This window comes from Ambystoma mexicanum, chromosome 5p, assembly GCF_040938575.1.
Source record: "Ambystoma mexicanum isolate Mex_15411 chromosome 5p, UKY_AmexF1_1, whole genome shotgun sequence".
In the NCBI taxonomy this organism is placed as follows: Eukaryota; Metazoa; Chordata; class Amphibia; order Caudata; family Ambystomatidae; genus Ambystoma; species Ambystoma mexicanum.
This window is the reverse complement of record NC_090930.1, coordinates 797234549-797251169: the sequence shown is the minus strand read 5'-3', so window position 1 is coordinate 797251169 and position 16621 is coordinate 797234549. Positions and strand designations below refer to the sequence as shown.

General features: G+C 47.6%; 1 protein-coding gene across 4 annotated transcripts in view; it reads right to left on the bottom strand.

Annotated features, from left to right (window-relative positions):
• Window positions 1–8616, bottom strand: part of ITPRID1 (ITPR interacting domain containing 1) — an 826173-nt gene extending 817557 nt beyond the window's left edge. For 3 of the 4 annotated variants that reach the window (XM_069613212.1, XM_069613214.1, XM_069613215.1), the window contains exon 1: window positions 8338–8616. The gene's annotated coding sequence lies outside the window, so the exon portion shown is untranslated. Of the gene's footprint in view, window positions 1–3539; window positions 4071–8337 lie in introns of those variants that run through there. The other variant, XM_069613213.1, reaches the window with a different exon arrangement.
• Window positions 8617–16621: the final 8005 nt, after the last annotated feature.

Sequence of the window (16621 nt, the reverse complement as noted above, 5' to 3'; positions counted from 1 at the left end):
AATCTCTCTGCATCATCCACAAGGCTGTCTTGGGCCAGGGACCATGCAATCTTCAACTTGCACTCACCAAATACTCTCCCTCCGGGTCTTTACATTCCTCCGGCTCCAACTCTGTGTGCGTCAAGCGCTTCTCTAAGCAGTGAGCTGGAGGATGATCTCTTTCCCCAGCTGGCTCCCTCCTCTGGAACAGCCTCCCCCTCCCTCTCCTTCTTGAGCTGGATCTCCTCAAATTCCAGAAGCGCCTCAAGACTTTTCTCTTTACCTCATCCTTCCCCCGCCCCTTCCCGTGCTAAACCCCTCAGTCGCTGAGATTGGTGGCCTCGGACCTATTTGTCCTTCTGGGACCTGGCCTTCCTCCCAATCGCCTTCAGCCCCTCCCGCTCCCAGTACTTTCCCTTGGGCACCCACTAGCCTGTGTTCCCTCACAGGACTACATTTTGTACCGGCAGATGACCACTCTTTACTATGTCACCTCTGCCAAGTACTTAGCAGTTCCCGGAAAAGTACTCCCTGGCAGTTCCCACTCCAAGCACTTACCCCGTTCCCCTGTCCCTTCTCTCTCTCTGCACTTGCACGATCCAAATGCTCACAAGTCCTAGTAAGACCACCTCTATCCTGTTCATTATTGTATTCTATTGCCTTTCTTCCATGTTCTCCCCCGTTCCCTGTGGGCGCTTTGAAACAGAATTTCTTGCTGTATAAGCGGTTTACAAATGCACAATAAATAAACACTTGGCTAAGAAATTTCTCTTGCCCCAGGTGTGACATTACAGCTGCAATTAGGTGGTTCATTTGCAGACGTCTGTTTAACAAAAACAATGGCTGCCCCAAAAGACCACGCAGTTGGTGCTACTAAGAAATAGAGCTAAATCAAATAGATCTGTGGTGGTGTCTATGGGGGGGAGCTGTGGGTAGTGGGTGGGCATGTCCATAGTGACGGGAATGATATTAAGCCGTCAATGGGTTAGAACAAGGCCTCACAATACCCACAGGCTGAGTATCTCTGTCCCCAACCCATATCTCTTCTAGCTCCACTTTCCATTCCTAGAGTTTAGGTTTATTGGCAGCACTTAGAGTGCCACCTCATAGTGAAACCTACAAATCGACAATATCTATATACTTTGTTCCTTTTTACGTACTTGTCTATTATGGACGTACAATGTGTCAAGTGCAAAATAGCTTCAGGGTGGCAGGGAATAACGGGTGGGGGTGGAGAATGCGTTCTCACTTAAAATGAGTAAAAGTATGCTTTCTCTAGTCGCTAAAGCACACTTCGAAAAAATGGATGAAAGAAACCCTGCTGTTTCATTTTGCGCTATTGCAAACACGGTTATGTAATAAAGCCTGGAGCAGAATGTGTTTATTTGCTTGCTTGCTTCTATGCACAGTGAAAAACTGGTGCTATATTAATTTGTTCCATCCTGAGTACAAGCTCCTACATTATGTAATCTGCCAAAGACGTCTATATAGGAACACAGTCAGCATCCCTGCCATTCAATGACATACCATTGGAGTAAATGACAATACCTCTGCCAACTTAACTTCCCTCCCTGCCAGCTCAGAACTCCTCACTCTCTTTTAAATTGGAGACCCTCAACATATCATGTTTTGTTTACAGCCTCCTGGTCTTAGCATGACTTTATAACCTTCAGTCTCTCCTACCATTAACATAACAGGCATATTTGTAAAGCACGCGTTCACCCCGCGAAAGGGCATCTTGGCACTAATAACAGATAAGTTGTATAACAGATAAGTTGATAACTAATAAAAGATAAGTTGCTACCCAACTTAAAGGCACGCATTTTTTATCAACCTCAGAAGGATGAAGGGCTGAGTGGACCTGCCGGGATTCGAACCTGTGACCATGAGGTCAAACACAGGTCCCTATAGTGGATGCATTATTCCACTGAGCCACAGGCCCGGCTTTGGCCATTGACCGCTTGTGAAGCCAAAGACCACTCAGGCAGCTTCCTTTCACCAGAGTTGATTGTAAACCACTGCAATCCTAATGGTGCCCACCTGAGTACAAACCATCCTTTAAAGAGACTGACTCCCACCCACATGAAAACAACCGAGACTTTCAACTATTCGCTTTAATTAAACCAAAAACTGTCCAAAGATTCACCTATATACAGTATAAAATGTTCACGTCCCACTTCTCACAAACCAGAAGAATATCCTGAAGACTTGAGCAAAGATGGAAAGAACAGAGTTCCAAGTCCAATAAAATGGTGTACCACATCTAGCAAAGAGGCCTCAAGCGGTCTATCCCAAGAGATAAGGAAGCCAACTTCACCCTGGTTACAGGTACACCTGAGAACCCCATCTTTGAGCTCTTCAAACCCTTCCATTGACTAGCCTAGCCAAATATCATGAAACAAGAGATTACTACATCTAAAGATCTTGCAACAAACTCCTGGACTTATTCAACATTTAATTTTGAAGCATTTTTCCAAAAATCTACAAGAGTTTTTCAGAATCGTAATCAATAATCACACCTCAGGAAACCCACTGAGAGGCCACAATGCTTCGCTGAACATACACATTTAAGCAAAGTGTCCTCTATTACAAAATGCAGATCTCTCATGGTTTGTCAAGAGCGTCTTTCTTCGATCGAAGGGATAATGTCAAGATGCTGGTTTTAGGTCTTAGCATGAAATGACTCCACTGTCTCCATTGACAACAGCACCTTCTTAGCGCCAAACACTCGGGCTACCGAGACCTTGCGTGCCCCTCAATCCAGATCAGTGAGGGCCGACCAGCTGAAAATCTCATTGAAATTACTTGATTTGTTTTATTGAAATAGCGCATAAATAACCTGAATGGGCACCAAAGGGCCATGCTAACAAAAGAGCAAAGTGCAGATGTAGTGGAAATCATTGAGATCATCTTCATCATTCAAGGCCCCATTGTGCTGTTAATTCATACATTGCAATGAACTTTGGCACAGTATACGTGATAGAATACAATCCTTTTGAGTGTACATCCTTGAGTAATTTGTCACCACCACACGTCTTCCTTTAAAGAAACATTTCACTGTTGAGCTCAGGCTTAAGAAAGCCTGGATGCCTCTGTCTGTATACAGTTATACATGTTTCCAATACTTAGAATAAACATTTTGATGAAGACACATGACTGTGCGTGCGTGTCCTCGCTCAGATCTACATGTGCCGAGCTACTTCACATGAACATCATGGCACTGTGAGTTATGTGACTTCTCGAGAGCACGCATGGGCTACGCACTTGTATCATGGGGGGGGAGGGGGGGTAACATGCACATGTTCTCCACCATATGTCGTTTTTTAACTTCTAAATTCAATGCATTTACTCTTTAACTGGCAGAACGGTGCATGCACTAGCATAAGCAGGTCCCCGGGGAAATACGCACTGTTCATGGAGTAAGCGTGCTTATACATGCGCAAATACATCGAAGCATTATGCAGTAATGGGCCTTTTCCCCATATAGAGAGCAATTCAGGCCCACACATTTCCGCACGCTACTGTGTTTACGACAGAATGGTTAAAGCATTGCAACTTACAGGATTGCAGAATGCTCGCGAACTCTGGGAAGCGAGGCCAGCATATTCCACAGTGACTCGGTGTTTACGTTGCAGTAGCCCGTGGCAGGCGGCGGAGCTTGCATTTCATGGCAGCGCCGCTGGATTCAAGCCTGTACTCCTTGCAAACGCTCGCCTCAGGCTGCCGCCCTGCACGGCTCAGAGCACGGCGCAGCGTGGAATGCCACAGAACCACGGCGTGGCACTACGCTGCCTGGAGCTTTCTCATCGGGGGTCACCAGTGCCCGCTAAACCCCCCCCTCAACGGGAAACCTCGCCAAGAGCCTGGCTTAAATAAGCACCGTGTGAGTTGTCAGGGACAGCAGAGCAGACATACTTTGCATTCGTTTAGCCTAGGAAGCCAAAGGGGGAAAGTACATCGTGGAGTGCGAGAATGATGAGCGAAAGGAAAAAAAAAAAAAAACGAGGAGGTGTCCGTGCAAGAAGTATTGTTTCACCGGGCCCCCATCCTTTTTCACGCACAGTATCCTTGTTCATTTATCGCAGAGCCTGACGCGTTGCCTAGTCCACGGCAGGAGGAAGTCCACATCCTCAGCAAGTAATACACGTGTGCCTTTAACTTGGTTGCCATGGATACGACGCCGTTCCATCCCAGACCTTTCATTTGCATTGCAAACAAAGTTAAACACAAACAAAGACTCCCAGAACTTGACATGCAGGGCGCAGGGCTCCCGCGGAAGCCGAGCAGGGCTCGGTGGCTCATAAGTCAAGCACGCAGCCTGATCCCGCGGGAGCGCGAGGCTCTTTAGTAGGGTGACCAGATTTTTCACACAAAAAACCCGGACAGGCCATAGACATAAAAGTAGGACTATCATAATTACATTAAAAAAATACAGCCCTACTTCTATGTCTATGGTCTGTTGCGGGGGTTGGTGGGGGGGTGCTCACATGCACAACCCTCTCATCAGAGGAAAGTGGCCAGGGACGGGAAGGGTGAAGAAATGGGGCCGTCAAATGCTTTTCACCAGGGACGTTGCTAGGGGGGGCTAAGGGGGCTATAGCCCCTGATCTTTTGGTTGTAGTCCCGGATAAAATCTCAGGGGCTACAGCCAAAAGACTAGCTAGCCCCGAGTCCCAACAGTTCCGACATCAGCGTAGCCCCAGGTCTTTTCCAGACCTAGCAACTCCCCTGCTTTTCACGCCCCCATTCGCGCAATTAGAGTTGCGCCGGGACCCGATTTCGGGATTTCGAAATCGGGTCCCGGCACAAACAGTGACCGTGGGCACCCACCATTGCAAACCCCGGACGGGGTTTGCAAAATAAAAAAACTATCGGGACCCCGGGCCAGAGGACGATTTCCCCGGACTGTCCCGGGAAAACCGGGACGTCTGGTCACCCTATCTCTAGCCCAGAAGCAGGGCGACCCGTCCGGGACACAGTGCACGGCAAGAGACTGCCATTGACAATGGAGGCCTCGTGCATCCCACTGCACAGTGAAGCGAAACACGTCTAATTCAGTGATCACGCTGCCACCAGGCGGCCCGAAAGGGCAGCACGTTGAGGACATTCAGGTGCACCACGTTTGCAGAGGTGGTCTAAAGAAGCCTGGCCTCTTCTCCTTCCGAAAAGCACCGGACACAGGTGATTCCAAGGTTTTGCGAACAATCCCACATACACGCGGAATGCAATGTGCAGAGTTAACTGCACATTGCATTCATGCAGCGTCTCCACATTTAACTAACTGTGAAATAGTTTCTGAAACGCTATTATTATTATTATTATTATTATTATTATTATTGCTATTATTATTATTATCATTATTATTATTATTATTATTATCATTATGAGTTGCTTTACCAAGAACAGTATGGTTTGTGTGGTCGAGTTGAGGTCATATCACAGAGACCAGCATCCAGATTAAGAGAAAGGACTCACAGTGCCAGTGTGGGAATGCCCATGCATTCATAGCCCCAATGTGGGAAAGTACACGCATGCACAGCCCCAATGTGGGAAGGCCCAAGCATTCACAGTCCCAGTGTGGGAATGTACACGCATGCACAGGCCCAATGTGGGAATGCCCACGCCTGCACAGCCCCAGTGTGGGAATGCCCAAGCATGCACAGCCACAGTGTGGGAATGCCCAATCATGCACAGTCCCAATGTGGGAATTTACACATATGGACTGCCCCAATGTGGGAATGCCCAAACATGCACAGCACCCGTGTGGGAATGTCCAAGCATGCACAGCCCCAATGTGGGAATGTACACGCATGCACATGCCCAATGTGGGAATGCCCAAGCCTGCACAGCTCCAGTGTGGGAATGCCCAAGCATGCACATTCCCAGTGTGGGAATGCCCAAGCATTCACAGCCCCCATGTGGGAATGCCCAAGCATGCAAAAGCACAGTGTGGGAATGTGCAGGCATGCATAGCCCCAATGTGGGCATTTCCAAGCAAACACAGTCTGCGGAATGTGCAGCAAGCTGCCATGCAAAGTACGCCCAATCTAGAGCACAAAGGCTGCACATAAGATGGGGGCAAGAAGCAGTCAAAAAGTGGCACGTTAACCTAATGTTCTACCCAGTGCTGAAGGCAGCCTCAAATGTGGGGGAGGAGGGAGGCTGGAGGACAGTTTTTAATAGTGGGACAAGCGAATCACGAGCAGGGCCTCGAGGGATAACAGACGCCCCCCCCCCCTTGCTGTATGCCAACCACCAGTTGTGCCTTTACTTTGTGTACTCTTGCCTCGATAAACATCCTACATAAGCTGTCTCACTTCTCCCAACTGTCCTAAAACATGGAGCGAGAGAAAGTAAAGCATAGGGGTGAGTGGTGATATGCTTCTTGTGCTGGAGCAATCTGCGCACCTTTTTGCAGGTGACGTCAGGTGACTGCAGGTACCAGCAGAGCAGGCACCCCCGTGTCAGCATCTCGCAAGGAACTAGATGTGTTGCCTGAAGGTTACACACAGAGAGCTACATAAAGTGCATTAACCCATTGCACTGTCGACTCTCTCTAGGCACTCTAAGACCAGGGGGGTGAATTGCGATTCCACCTTCCTTTGTACCGTTAGATCCATCCATCTTTCACCCCAATAGATAATCTTCAGTTTCACGAAGACATGTGTTCGCATCAGTCGGTGAGAGTCATTGAAAAGCCACGCAGGTGCGTCCTTGGCTTCCTCGTGGGGGAGTGTACAGAAATGGGCTGGGCAGGCTTCTGTTCTCAGCCACTGTTTAATGAGTGTTCAAACTTAAATACTCTGTTCTCAGAGGAGCAAACTTTGACAGGCTCTTGTTGTCATACCCCCTTTTTGTAAGCGTCCCAGGCTGAGTGGCATGGCAGAGAGATGCCTTATGCCTTCATGTGGGAAGCCTTAGCCAGTGGCAGGCGCTGTCACTGGCCCTACCTCTGTATGTGAATGCCCGCTGCAAATGGGAGAGAGCTGGAGGCTCCAGGAGGGTGGGTACAGACTCGTTCTAGACCCTCCGTGCATAGGGGAGGTCAGGCCCTGTCAAAGCCTAGGGCAAGATGCTCAGAAAAGCAAAAGCTCCAGACCGACTGGCAGCGTTTCTGCAGCCCGGGCCTACCTGTGGAGAAGAACCAGGGACCCCACACAAAAGGTGGCACCCGGGACTAATTGCGGGGTGCGAAATGAACCTGTAGTCCTCATTTTCCCTGGGGTCCTTGAAGGTCATATCAAATGCCCAAAGCATGCTTAGTCTCAGGCATTCTGTGTGCTCCTGGCCTGTTCAGTAAAACAACTGTGCACACACCAGGTAAATGGCATTCCGATACTTGGATGAGGGTCCGTCACCCTGCAAATGACGGGAGGCTCCCCCTTTTTAGTGCAAGCCCACAACAACAGCCCTGCGGTCCCTTCGGGACCCGCTACATGCAGTCCCAGCAGAGCATGTGTGCCGCTTCCGCGGGGGCAGCAGTGTTATTATTCTGCCACCAGGATGCCTTCTGGGGGGCGGAGGACATCTGATTGGGCTTGGAGATAACAGCAGAAGACACACTGTACGATGGCGTTTCCCCTCATGTTTAACTCACATACGTTTTCGCAGGTGGGCAGGCAGGCTGTTATTAAAACCAATATTTCCATGTTTCAAAATAAATCATTTCAAATTAGTCTCCAGACAAAGCCCTTCCTCTATTTCCTCCCATATTACTATAAGGCTGGCTGCCCTGCCTGACGGGTAGCATGAGACACAATAAAATAAAAGACGTCGGTAATGAAGCTAAAAGAAAAACAAACACTCCTGAGCATTACAAACAAGAAACTGAAACGAGTCATACTACTCCTCTAAAAAAAACAAGAGCAAACGAGGAGGGGTCAGAGGGGCAAGGGGGTGCGCTTCAAGTAGCTTCAGGTTGCAAGCGGAATATTGAAATGTGCAGACTGTGCAAGCCGTACCTTTAGGCGGCTTTAAGTCTGGCCAAAGAAGACTGGGGATTTTATCAATCAGTTATTCGGAAAGCGTCCTGGTTACTTTCCTAGAGTTGATTTCTTCCGGGACAAAGGGACCTAGGTAGTTTCGAGAGATAGTAGCAAACGGTGCGAGGTAGAGGAGTAAACAGTTAAACCCCACAACACAGTGTATTTATTATTTATTTTTTAAAGCCGTTTTTTTTTGTTGTTCCTATTTCTAAAATGCTATTGACTCTCTGTATTGAAAGATAAAACCACGCGCGAAAGGCACCCCAGGGCTGCAGTCACTTGCCTTAAAAAAGTAATCTGTTTTATAACATGCACCATATGGAAAGCACTGCGAATAATCAGCATCACTTGCACATGTGCCCCATTGCCTTACCTACTGACAAGCAGTCACTGCGGGCTCCCCGGAGCTGCTGTAAAGAAACCGGATGTGAAGCTGAGCATGCCCCCAGCCGTCATGTCGTGGGCCACTCTGCCGGAGCTCCGCTCTCTTTAGCTAAGTACACTCAAATGGCTGTCACACAGTCGTCAGGCAGGGAAAAGCAGAGCAATTTGCCTAATGTCCACGGGTATTTTCATAATCCCTGCCCACAATGTGGAAAGAAAAACCTGTTCCTCGCGCGCACATGACTGCGCTGTGTTTACCCTAGCAGTCCTTGTGGCAAGATGGGGACGAGTGGCAGAATGAGAACGAGGGAGAAGGACGCGGCAGGCGTTCCTTCACAGAAGCAGCAAACGTTTTGTGACAATGAGTTGAGACACCTTCAGGGAAACTATTAATGAATAAAGTGTTCTTCCCTGTTTCGCAATTTGGAGCTGTCTGTGGCGTGTCACACTTCTCAGGAGAAGGCGGGTTTAGCAGAACGCATTTCTAAACGCATTGTGTAGGCCCTACATGTTCCACTTTTCTCGGACCAATATCACTGACCCACTGAGCTGTAAAGAGCACCATCGCCCACGAATTGCTGCAAACATTACTGGGATAGAAACAACCCGTTCCCACAACACCCTCAACATACCGGTAATGTGTTAATCATATAAAGTGCTAATCACTATAGCCAACTGCGTATTAAAATAAATAATTTGCCTCTGGAATTTCTAAGAATTTCTTGGAAAAGAACCCCGAAATCCCTTGCAAACTGGTTTTCAAATACTATCGGTGCCCGCCGAGCACAAGACCGGTGCGCCATGTGTCTGTGCTGGAGCACTTGGAGTTGTCATGAACCGGATGGAATTACCATAAAATAACTTTGGGCCCAAATAACCAGACACACCCAAGGAAATTCGCAAAGTACTGTTATATTGTCAATTCTATAAAACAGGGAAATCTGGCAAAAAACAATGGCAGCTCACATACTCAAACCACATTTTACTCCAGCAAAAGGTCTTATTCCCCAATGTGCGTCAGCTATGACGTCATCTGACATGGCAAATAATAAAAACTTATCAGGTGGAGGGATTGGTTAAGGGACACATCTACATAACCATTTATATATGGTGTTATGAGCCTCTGTGCCTTTAAGGCAGCCCGAAGCAACAGGCGAGAAAGGGAGGAGTCAGGGTTTCCTACGAGCAGCAGTTTCCTGATTGTACGCAGTGAAGGAAGGAGAAATAAAGTGAAGTCCTTTGCATGTAACCGGTGTCAAGTCCTTCTTTAGGAGAGAGCAACAACTGGCGTCGAGGATCTTGCTCGCGCATCAGCATACGCTCCTCCTCCTGCTTTGGGCCGGTGATCCCACTGGGCCCTCTCCTTACACAGCGATCCCGCCCAGGCCCTGCCCTGAACTTCCTGGCACACCAGCAGTTCCTGCGCCCAACTAATAATTGCTCCAGCCTGATTTTGACCAACACGGCTCCAGGGCAATCCCGCCCAACAGTAAACCGCTGCTGGGCGTTCCTACCCAGCAAGGACTCCGTGAGGCAAGCACGTAGATCCTGCCCTTCACCCACAAAAACAGCGTTCCACCGCACAAACGTTTCCCGCAGCAGTCCCTCAGTGAGGGACAGGCATCAGCTCCAGATAAACTGGACACAGCCGACAGACATCTCCTGCTGCAGTTCCACAATGAGGTACAGACCTCAGCTCCAGTAAAAGGCCATGCAGCAGACTTTTCATGCCAGCTACACGCAAGCCTCGGAAAAGACACAACAGACCGGCAAAGGGACACAACATGGCAGCCAAAACAGAGGTACTGTGCAACCCCTGCAACCCAACTTGTAGCGTCACTGCCACTTATCTGAGGCCACACCTGCTCCACAGCCACCATGAAGAGCCCAGTCTCCCCTGCTCACCCCAGAGCTCAGGCCCCCACCACGCCACTTGCGTTCAAGGCAGCCCTGCTGTGAAAACCACTCCCATTCACGCTCATGCCTCAGAGTGACAAAGGGCCATGGTGGATTGAGTGAGTAGAAGACTTTAATAATTTTGTCAAGGCGGCAGGCAAAGACACATCCCCCACACTAAACAACATGCTTATCAACCTGCTGGGTGGGGACATCAAAACCATTGTAAAAACTATGCCCCCAGAAGAGAAGACTGGCTTTGCTGCCCTGATCAATGCCCTCAAGAGAAAACTCATCATTGAGCCCAACTGTGACTATGAATGGTACATGTTCAATCAAAGCAAACAAAAACCGGAATAATCCATTGACGAATTCATCACGTGCCTACGCGTAAAGAGTGCCCACTGCTGATTTCTGTTATTCTCCATGGATGAGGCTATAAGGTTACGTGGGATCGAGGGTTGCATGTCACCCGCTTTCCGGAAACAACTACTTAAAATGCCTTTGACCATAGATGAAGTGAGCAAACTGGCCAGGATATTTGAGAGGGTGGATGCCCAGGATGCCTCCATTGAAAACAACTGAGGACCCAAACATGACCGTCATGAAACCATCAAGGCGATACAACCACATACACAAAGGCCGGGCAAAAGGGGGATGCCAATAGGCAGATCAAGCGGGCAGCTACCTCCCAGGCCACTCCGACAATGCTATCGATGCAGCATGAATTTCTCACATTCAGGGACCTGCCCGGCTCTGATCCAGAAGTGCTCCAACTGTGAGAGAGAAGGGCACTTTCAATCCGTCTGCAGAGAAGGGAGACCGTTTCCCACACCTCAACCAAACTTACAGCCACAAGGGAGACCCTACCACCATCATACCCCACCTCAAGTTTACCCATGAGATTCAACCTATCACACTACCAGGGCCAGAGAAGATACATGAGGGCAGTGGAAGAGCTGCCACTGCAAGACCTGAACCAAGAGTATGACCCGCAGGACCAATACACCGGCTACAGGGATGAATTTGATCAACCCTCACACCCTCAAAAGCCATACAGGGACCAACAGTACCAATACCAATATCACTACAATGCCAAATACGACCTGAGTCAGCTGGACGAATAGGTCAATCTCATCCAAGATGATCAGGACGTGAGAGAAGCACCTAGGATCCCTGTCAACATAGGAAACAAAACAGTGAGAAACAGTGTCCACGGTCGGTGAAACACTCGCATCCCATGCACATTCAGTGAGATTGTACAAAAGACAAAAAAAAATCAAGAAAAGTCTGTATATGATAAAGTTCAGATCATGGACACAGTTTCTCACTGTTTGGTTAACCACAACCCAGTGTCAGGGTCGTTATGCACTCCTATGCACCTCACTACTCACTATACATTAGTTACTCTATCTGTATCTAAAGGTGTGCAACTGTACACATACTTTTAACATAGGAAACAAACTCTACTGCTTTCTGGTCGATTCAAACGCAACAGTAAACATTATGGAAGTACAGGAATTTCTACACATGCCAGAGAGACCAGAACTCTCGAGAAATGACACAAGAATATACCAATGGGGTGCGGCACTTCCCCTTCACTCAATAGGGGAGTTCCTACGAAGACTGTTACACAATGGACAAACTCTTGACACCACCATTCACATCATATGCAGCCCAACGAAAGGCAGCTGCCTACTCAGCTACAACACAGCGAACTGCCCTGGGCTTATCAACATCCAATTTCGGAAGGAGAAGTGATTCAGTCAACCACAGCGCCGACAACCAAAAGGGAATCCATGTCAGGCTCGCCGTCTTGCGCGGAGGCAGCACGTACACCTACCTCCCCGTTGGGTCTTGGTGCCTGGTTTGTTTAAGAAACACAGGCCACCGCGACCCGCCGGGGAAAGAGGGTTAGGGTCCGCTGGAGTGGATAGGTAAGGGGAATTAGGGTAACCGGGTAGGGGGTAAGGGAGTGGTTTTGGGTTGGGTAAGGAGACTGGGGAAGAGTCACCTTGATGTTCCCTGCTGGAGCTCCTGAGTTCGAGGTACACTTTCTCAGACTTGTGCTCCCCAATACCTCAGGCTTAGACACGTATTCGAACATTAACACTAAACCATATGCATGAGCGTTTCCATCACACCCCAAATCAAGCTTTTCCCTGGTTGGTATCTCCCAAGCACACTACTTGCCCAACAGGTAGAAATCAAAACTGCACTTAGCTCTGAGTGTTTCTGCAAGGCGACTGCCTGTTCTTGCCGTAATGCCTCAGCGCTGATTGTTCGTGCTGTCAGTTCTGCGGAGCTCCGCTACAAGAGAACCAAAACATACGTGAGGCCAGGTCAAATCCGTGTTGTTTTCACACGGCGTACATACAAACATCAACATACGACTCCACTAGACGCCGAGTTGCTGCACTCGGCGTTACGGGTGCTCGTAAAGGTCTGCACCAAGTCTTGCCACAACACGTGGCATGCCCAAGCTTTCCCCAGCTGTCCGGCGCGTACGTGCGCCTGATTTGCCAAGGGAGTATTCCCCACGAGGGCCTCTACATATAACAAGCGATCCACAAACTCGCTTGTGCGAAAGCATGCACAGAGAAGGAGAAGCACTTATCTGTCTGGGTGCGCGGGGCCTGCAGTTCTCACAGGCGGGGGATGGCCCCGCACGTCGCTGCCTGCAGGAGCCCTCTGCTGTAAGAGGATTCAATTCAACACCACAGCTAAGTCAACGCCTAGTCTATAATACTGAATGAAAACCCTTATTGATATATCTTTATGTCCAGTTCATGCGTTCTGGATGACTACCCCTATATAACACCCCTCTCTTGGAATCCCCCTGACCCCACTGAGCCAAGAAGTAGTTCTGTTTTGCAAGTTAAAAGGTTTATTTGATAATTTAAACAAGAGATGTATATATCACACCTTATAATAAATTAATAATTGAATAGCACACTTAATCTGATATGATAAAGATTAACAACGGAGAATCTGGCACTAACACACTTCTCTATAATCAATAAGGAGTTGACATGAAATGGATAAGGTAGCACAGTGGTAAATAGGTACAGAAGTATAATGTGGTAGAGAATTCTTTACAGAGTTCAAATGGATGCAAGGTTGAATGAATGAAATGCAGTATAGAAATACTCAATATGATTTCAACAAAACAATGTAATCACTTTTCTCTGGCAATCCCCTCCCCCCCTTGATGCAAGGCAAGGAAATGGAAGGAAAACACACAGTTCTCAGAAATGCAATCAAATGTGATTCAGTTCACCCCAGCAAGCTTAGACTACAGAAGTTTGAAAACACAGGCCCAAATTGCTTTGATATGTGCTGGCAATGAATTAAAAAATATGCTAAAATGCTTTTAATTCCCTTTCAGAGGTTCAGGGTGAGTGGTATCTAGTTAATATTAGCTCAGGCTCACTCTTGCAATGATTCAGGGATAGTTTTTATGAGGCAAACGATTTTCTGGCAAATGGAAGGCAAGCAGCAGCTGATTTTACATGTGGAGAAATTTGCAAATCGCGGTAAAATTCGCGGATGCGTGTTCCGCGATTGCGGTAAAACTATAAGGGGTACGAAGGTGGTTCTTGGTGCGATTCGAAGCTAAGATTCTAAGCTTTCAAATGAAAGTAACTGCAAGTCTCTAACGGTCACGGAGATATGAGCGATTTTGTGAAGGTCGTTTTTCAGATTTGAAATTTTAAAAGCTCAAAAAGACAAGTGCAGCTTTTGCAGCTAGAATGACAGGTGACAGATTTGGAGCTATCAGGCGGTTCTACTTAGGTTAAATAGATTGAATTAGATGAATTTAAACTAAGAGATTGGTTTGGTACAGTTTGGCGGTACTCACAAGAGATTTTAAACAGGAAGGCGGCTTTGTCACGATCTGGTCAACAGGTCTGGACTTCGGACGGTCTCTGGGCACAGCGTCTGGTCTCTGGAACTGCTCACAGCATCGGGGTCAGCACTCTGGATACAATGGCCTTTTCTCTGCTAGGCACCGGTTCTCTGGGTCGGGTCCTGCCTTCTCTTTGGATATTTCTGTCACCGGGTTCTTGCAAAAGTTCTTGGCAAAATTCAGACGGCTCGCCCGGCTGTCTGAAGACTTCAGTTGCAAAAATATTTTGAGGCCTGCTGACAAATACTCTTGCTGGCAGTGGCTTTCTGGTTAAGGTTCTGAAATCTCTGTTTATCTTGGAGTCTAAGTGTTGGCTCTTTGAAATTTGATGGAGGTAAGTATGGATTTTTCCGGCAGAGCGCCGCTGGAATTGAAGGTCCCTATCTGTCCTGTCTGTCTGCTTTTATGTGTTTAGAATGTGGGTGTGTTCTAGCATCACTGACCCTACCTCTCTCTCAGCTTCTAATTGGTCAAACTTCCATTTCTCATTTGATTGGGGAAGGAAGTGTGTGTCAGCGTGATGTCATTTTATGGCTTGCAGAGAGTCCACTCCTCCTGTCAACTTACACACAAATCTAGATTTGAAACAAATACATATTTGCAGAAGTACATATTGTTTTAAAATCATATGCACCCATCATGCATTACAGGAGGTACACCCTGTTCAAACTCTGCTCTTCCTGGGAGCTTGCATTCAGAAATGGCACATATTTCACTTTTTAACTGATTTTGCAATTTCTGACATTGACCCAACTTTACATACATGTGCGCAGGGAGTATGGACATTAACTGATGAAGTTTCAGATTTTTAACATGCATACATTTAGAGTAATATCCACTTTTCCGCTGACACCCCCCTGAACATACCACCGGTTCTAAAAACCTCTTAAACTGTGGGCAGAAAAATCACAAGAATTATGGTATCATTTATAAAATTTTCACATGTCCGCTCTATGAATGATCCATCTTTTTAAAGTTATGTTCTGGCTCCAAAGGGGTGTGGTTTACCCTCAGCACAAGGTTGAATTTCTGGTTTTTCCAGTTCTGCCAAGCCAGCTTGCTCTCACAGGCAGTGCCCCTCCCAGCTTCTGCCAAGAGGAAGCTACATTTTACGACCGCTGTAATAAAACCTTTGCATGAGTCAAGACAGGCTTTGTTCAGAGCTCCTGTAGAGCACAGGTAATTCAATTATCAGATAGATGGCATATCCTTAGTGTGAGCAGCAAAAGGGCAGCTAGGCCTGGGAACACAGCTGTGACTCAAGTTTCACTCCTGATGGGGGTAGTTGTCAAGCAAAATCAAGTTCCTTAAGCCAGACTTTCAGATAACTGTCATGTTTTTTGTTGCTTTTTAAATTAACTTGCAATTTTACACATGCAGCTAGAATGCTGATTCTAAGTGCAAAACTATGACATTTCAACAGTTACAAAGGCATGTGACACCAAACATAGGTCACTCATTTAATCTAAACATTTTCGATTTTAGTGTCTTTAAATCCAGTGCAACTTAAACTGCTGACTCCATAGCTCAGCCAGTTTTGTTATAAGCATGGTTCTGGGCTCTTCATTTCCCAGATTTTGTAGGCACACAAAACTCCATTCTGCCAAATGTCTGCTGGTGTTCAGTGAATATTTTGCACATATTGTAATGTTTGAAAATAGGCATTTTGAGCCTGCCTTCAGAGAAACACAGGGTGGTTTTAAAACGCCGGCTTTTGGATAGTGGTGAGTACTGGTACTGCACCCCTTTTTGGGATTTAAGAAAATGAATTCCCAACAGTTATGGGTTTGCATTTGGCAATCAGCATTGCCATTCCCAATGGTTTCAGACTACTGTGCGGGTAGTCCAATGGTGGTTTTAAAGCGCTTTGAAGCTAACCGGCGCTACTGTTTTTCCTTTGGCAACCCATTTCCCTCATGGCAACCCGGCCTATCATTCTCGCACTGGTGGGTGGCAAGTGAGGCAACCATTTTGGTGTGCGCACAAACTGCGCAGCTTTCCTGGATTTCGGCGCACATGTGGGTTTTCCGCCATCTTGAATTTTCTAAGCCCACAGCACCAAATGTTGTAGCATGATAGCTTAAACGTGGGTCAGGACACCCAACACTGCCTAGACGTCTTCTCTGCTCCGTGTCCATTAGCGCAAGCAGGGATCCTTGCGCGCACCGCGCGCATGCCCTGAAAGTCGGGCGTGGTCCGGAAAGTAGTTCTTTGGCTCGCGGACCCGCGAGCATGCTGGGCAATGTAGTCTTTCACCAGTCTAGGTGCCGGATGGCGTTCTCTGCCGCCCCCAGCCCATCTCCTGCAATAAGGACACAACAGAGTCCTGAAATATAGTTGTCTGTACCTCATCACCTTTGTCCCGAGTCCAGGTTGCTCCCTTCCATGCAGCAGATTCACCTTGGTTACAGTGGTAGCCCTGACAATCCATATGCACACTCAACAAACTCCCAGAAGGATGCAACAC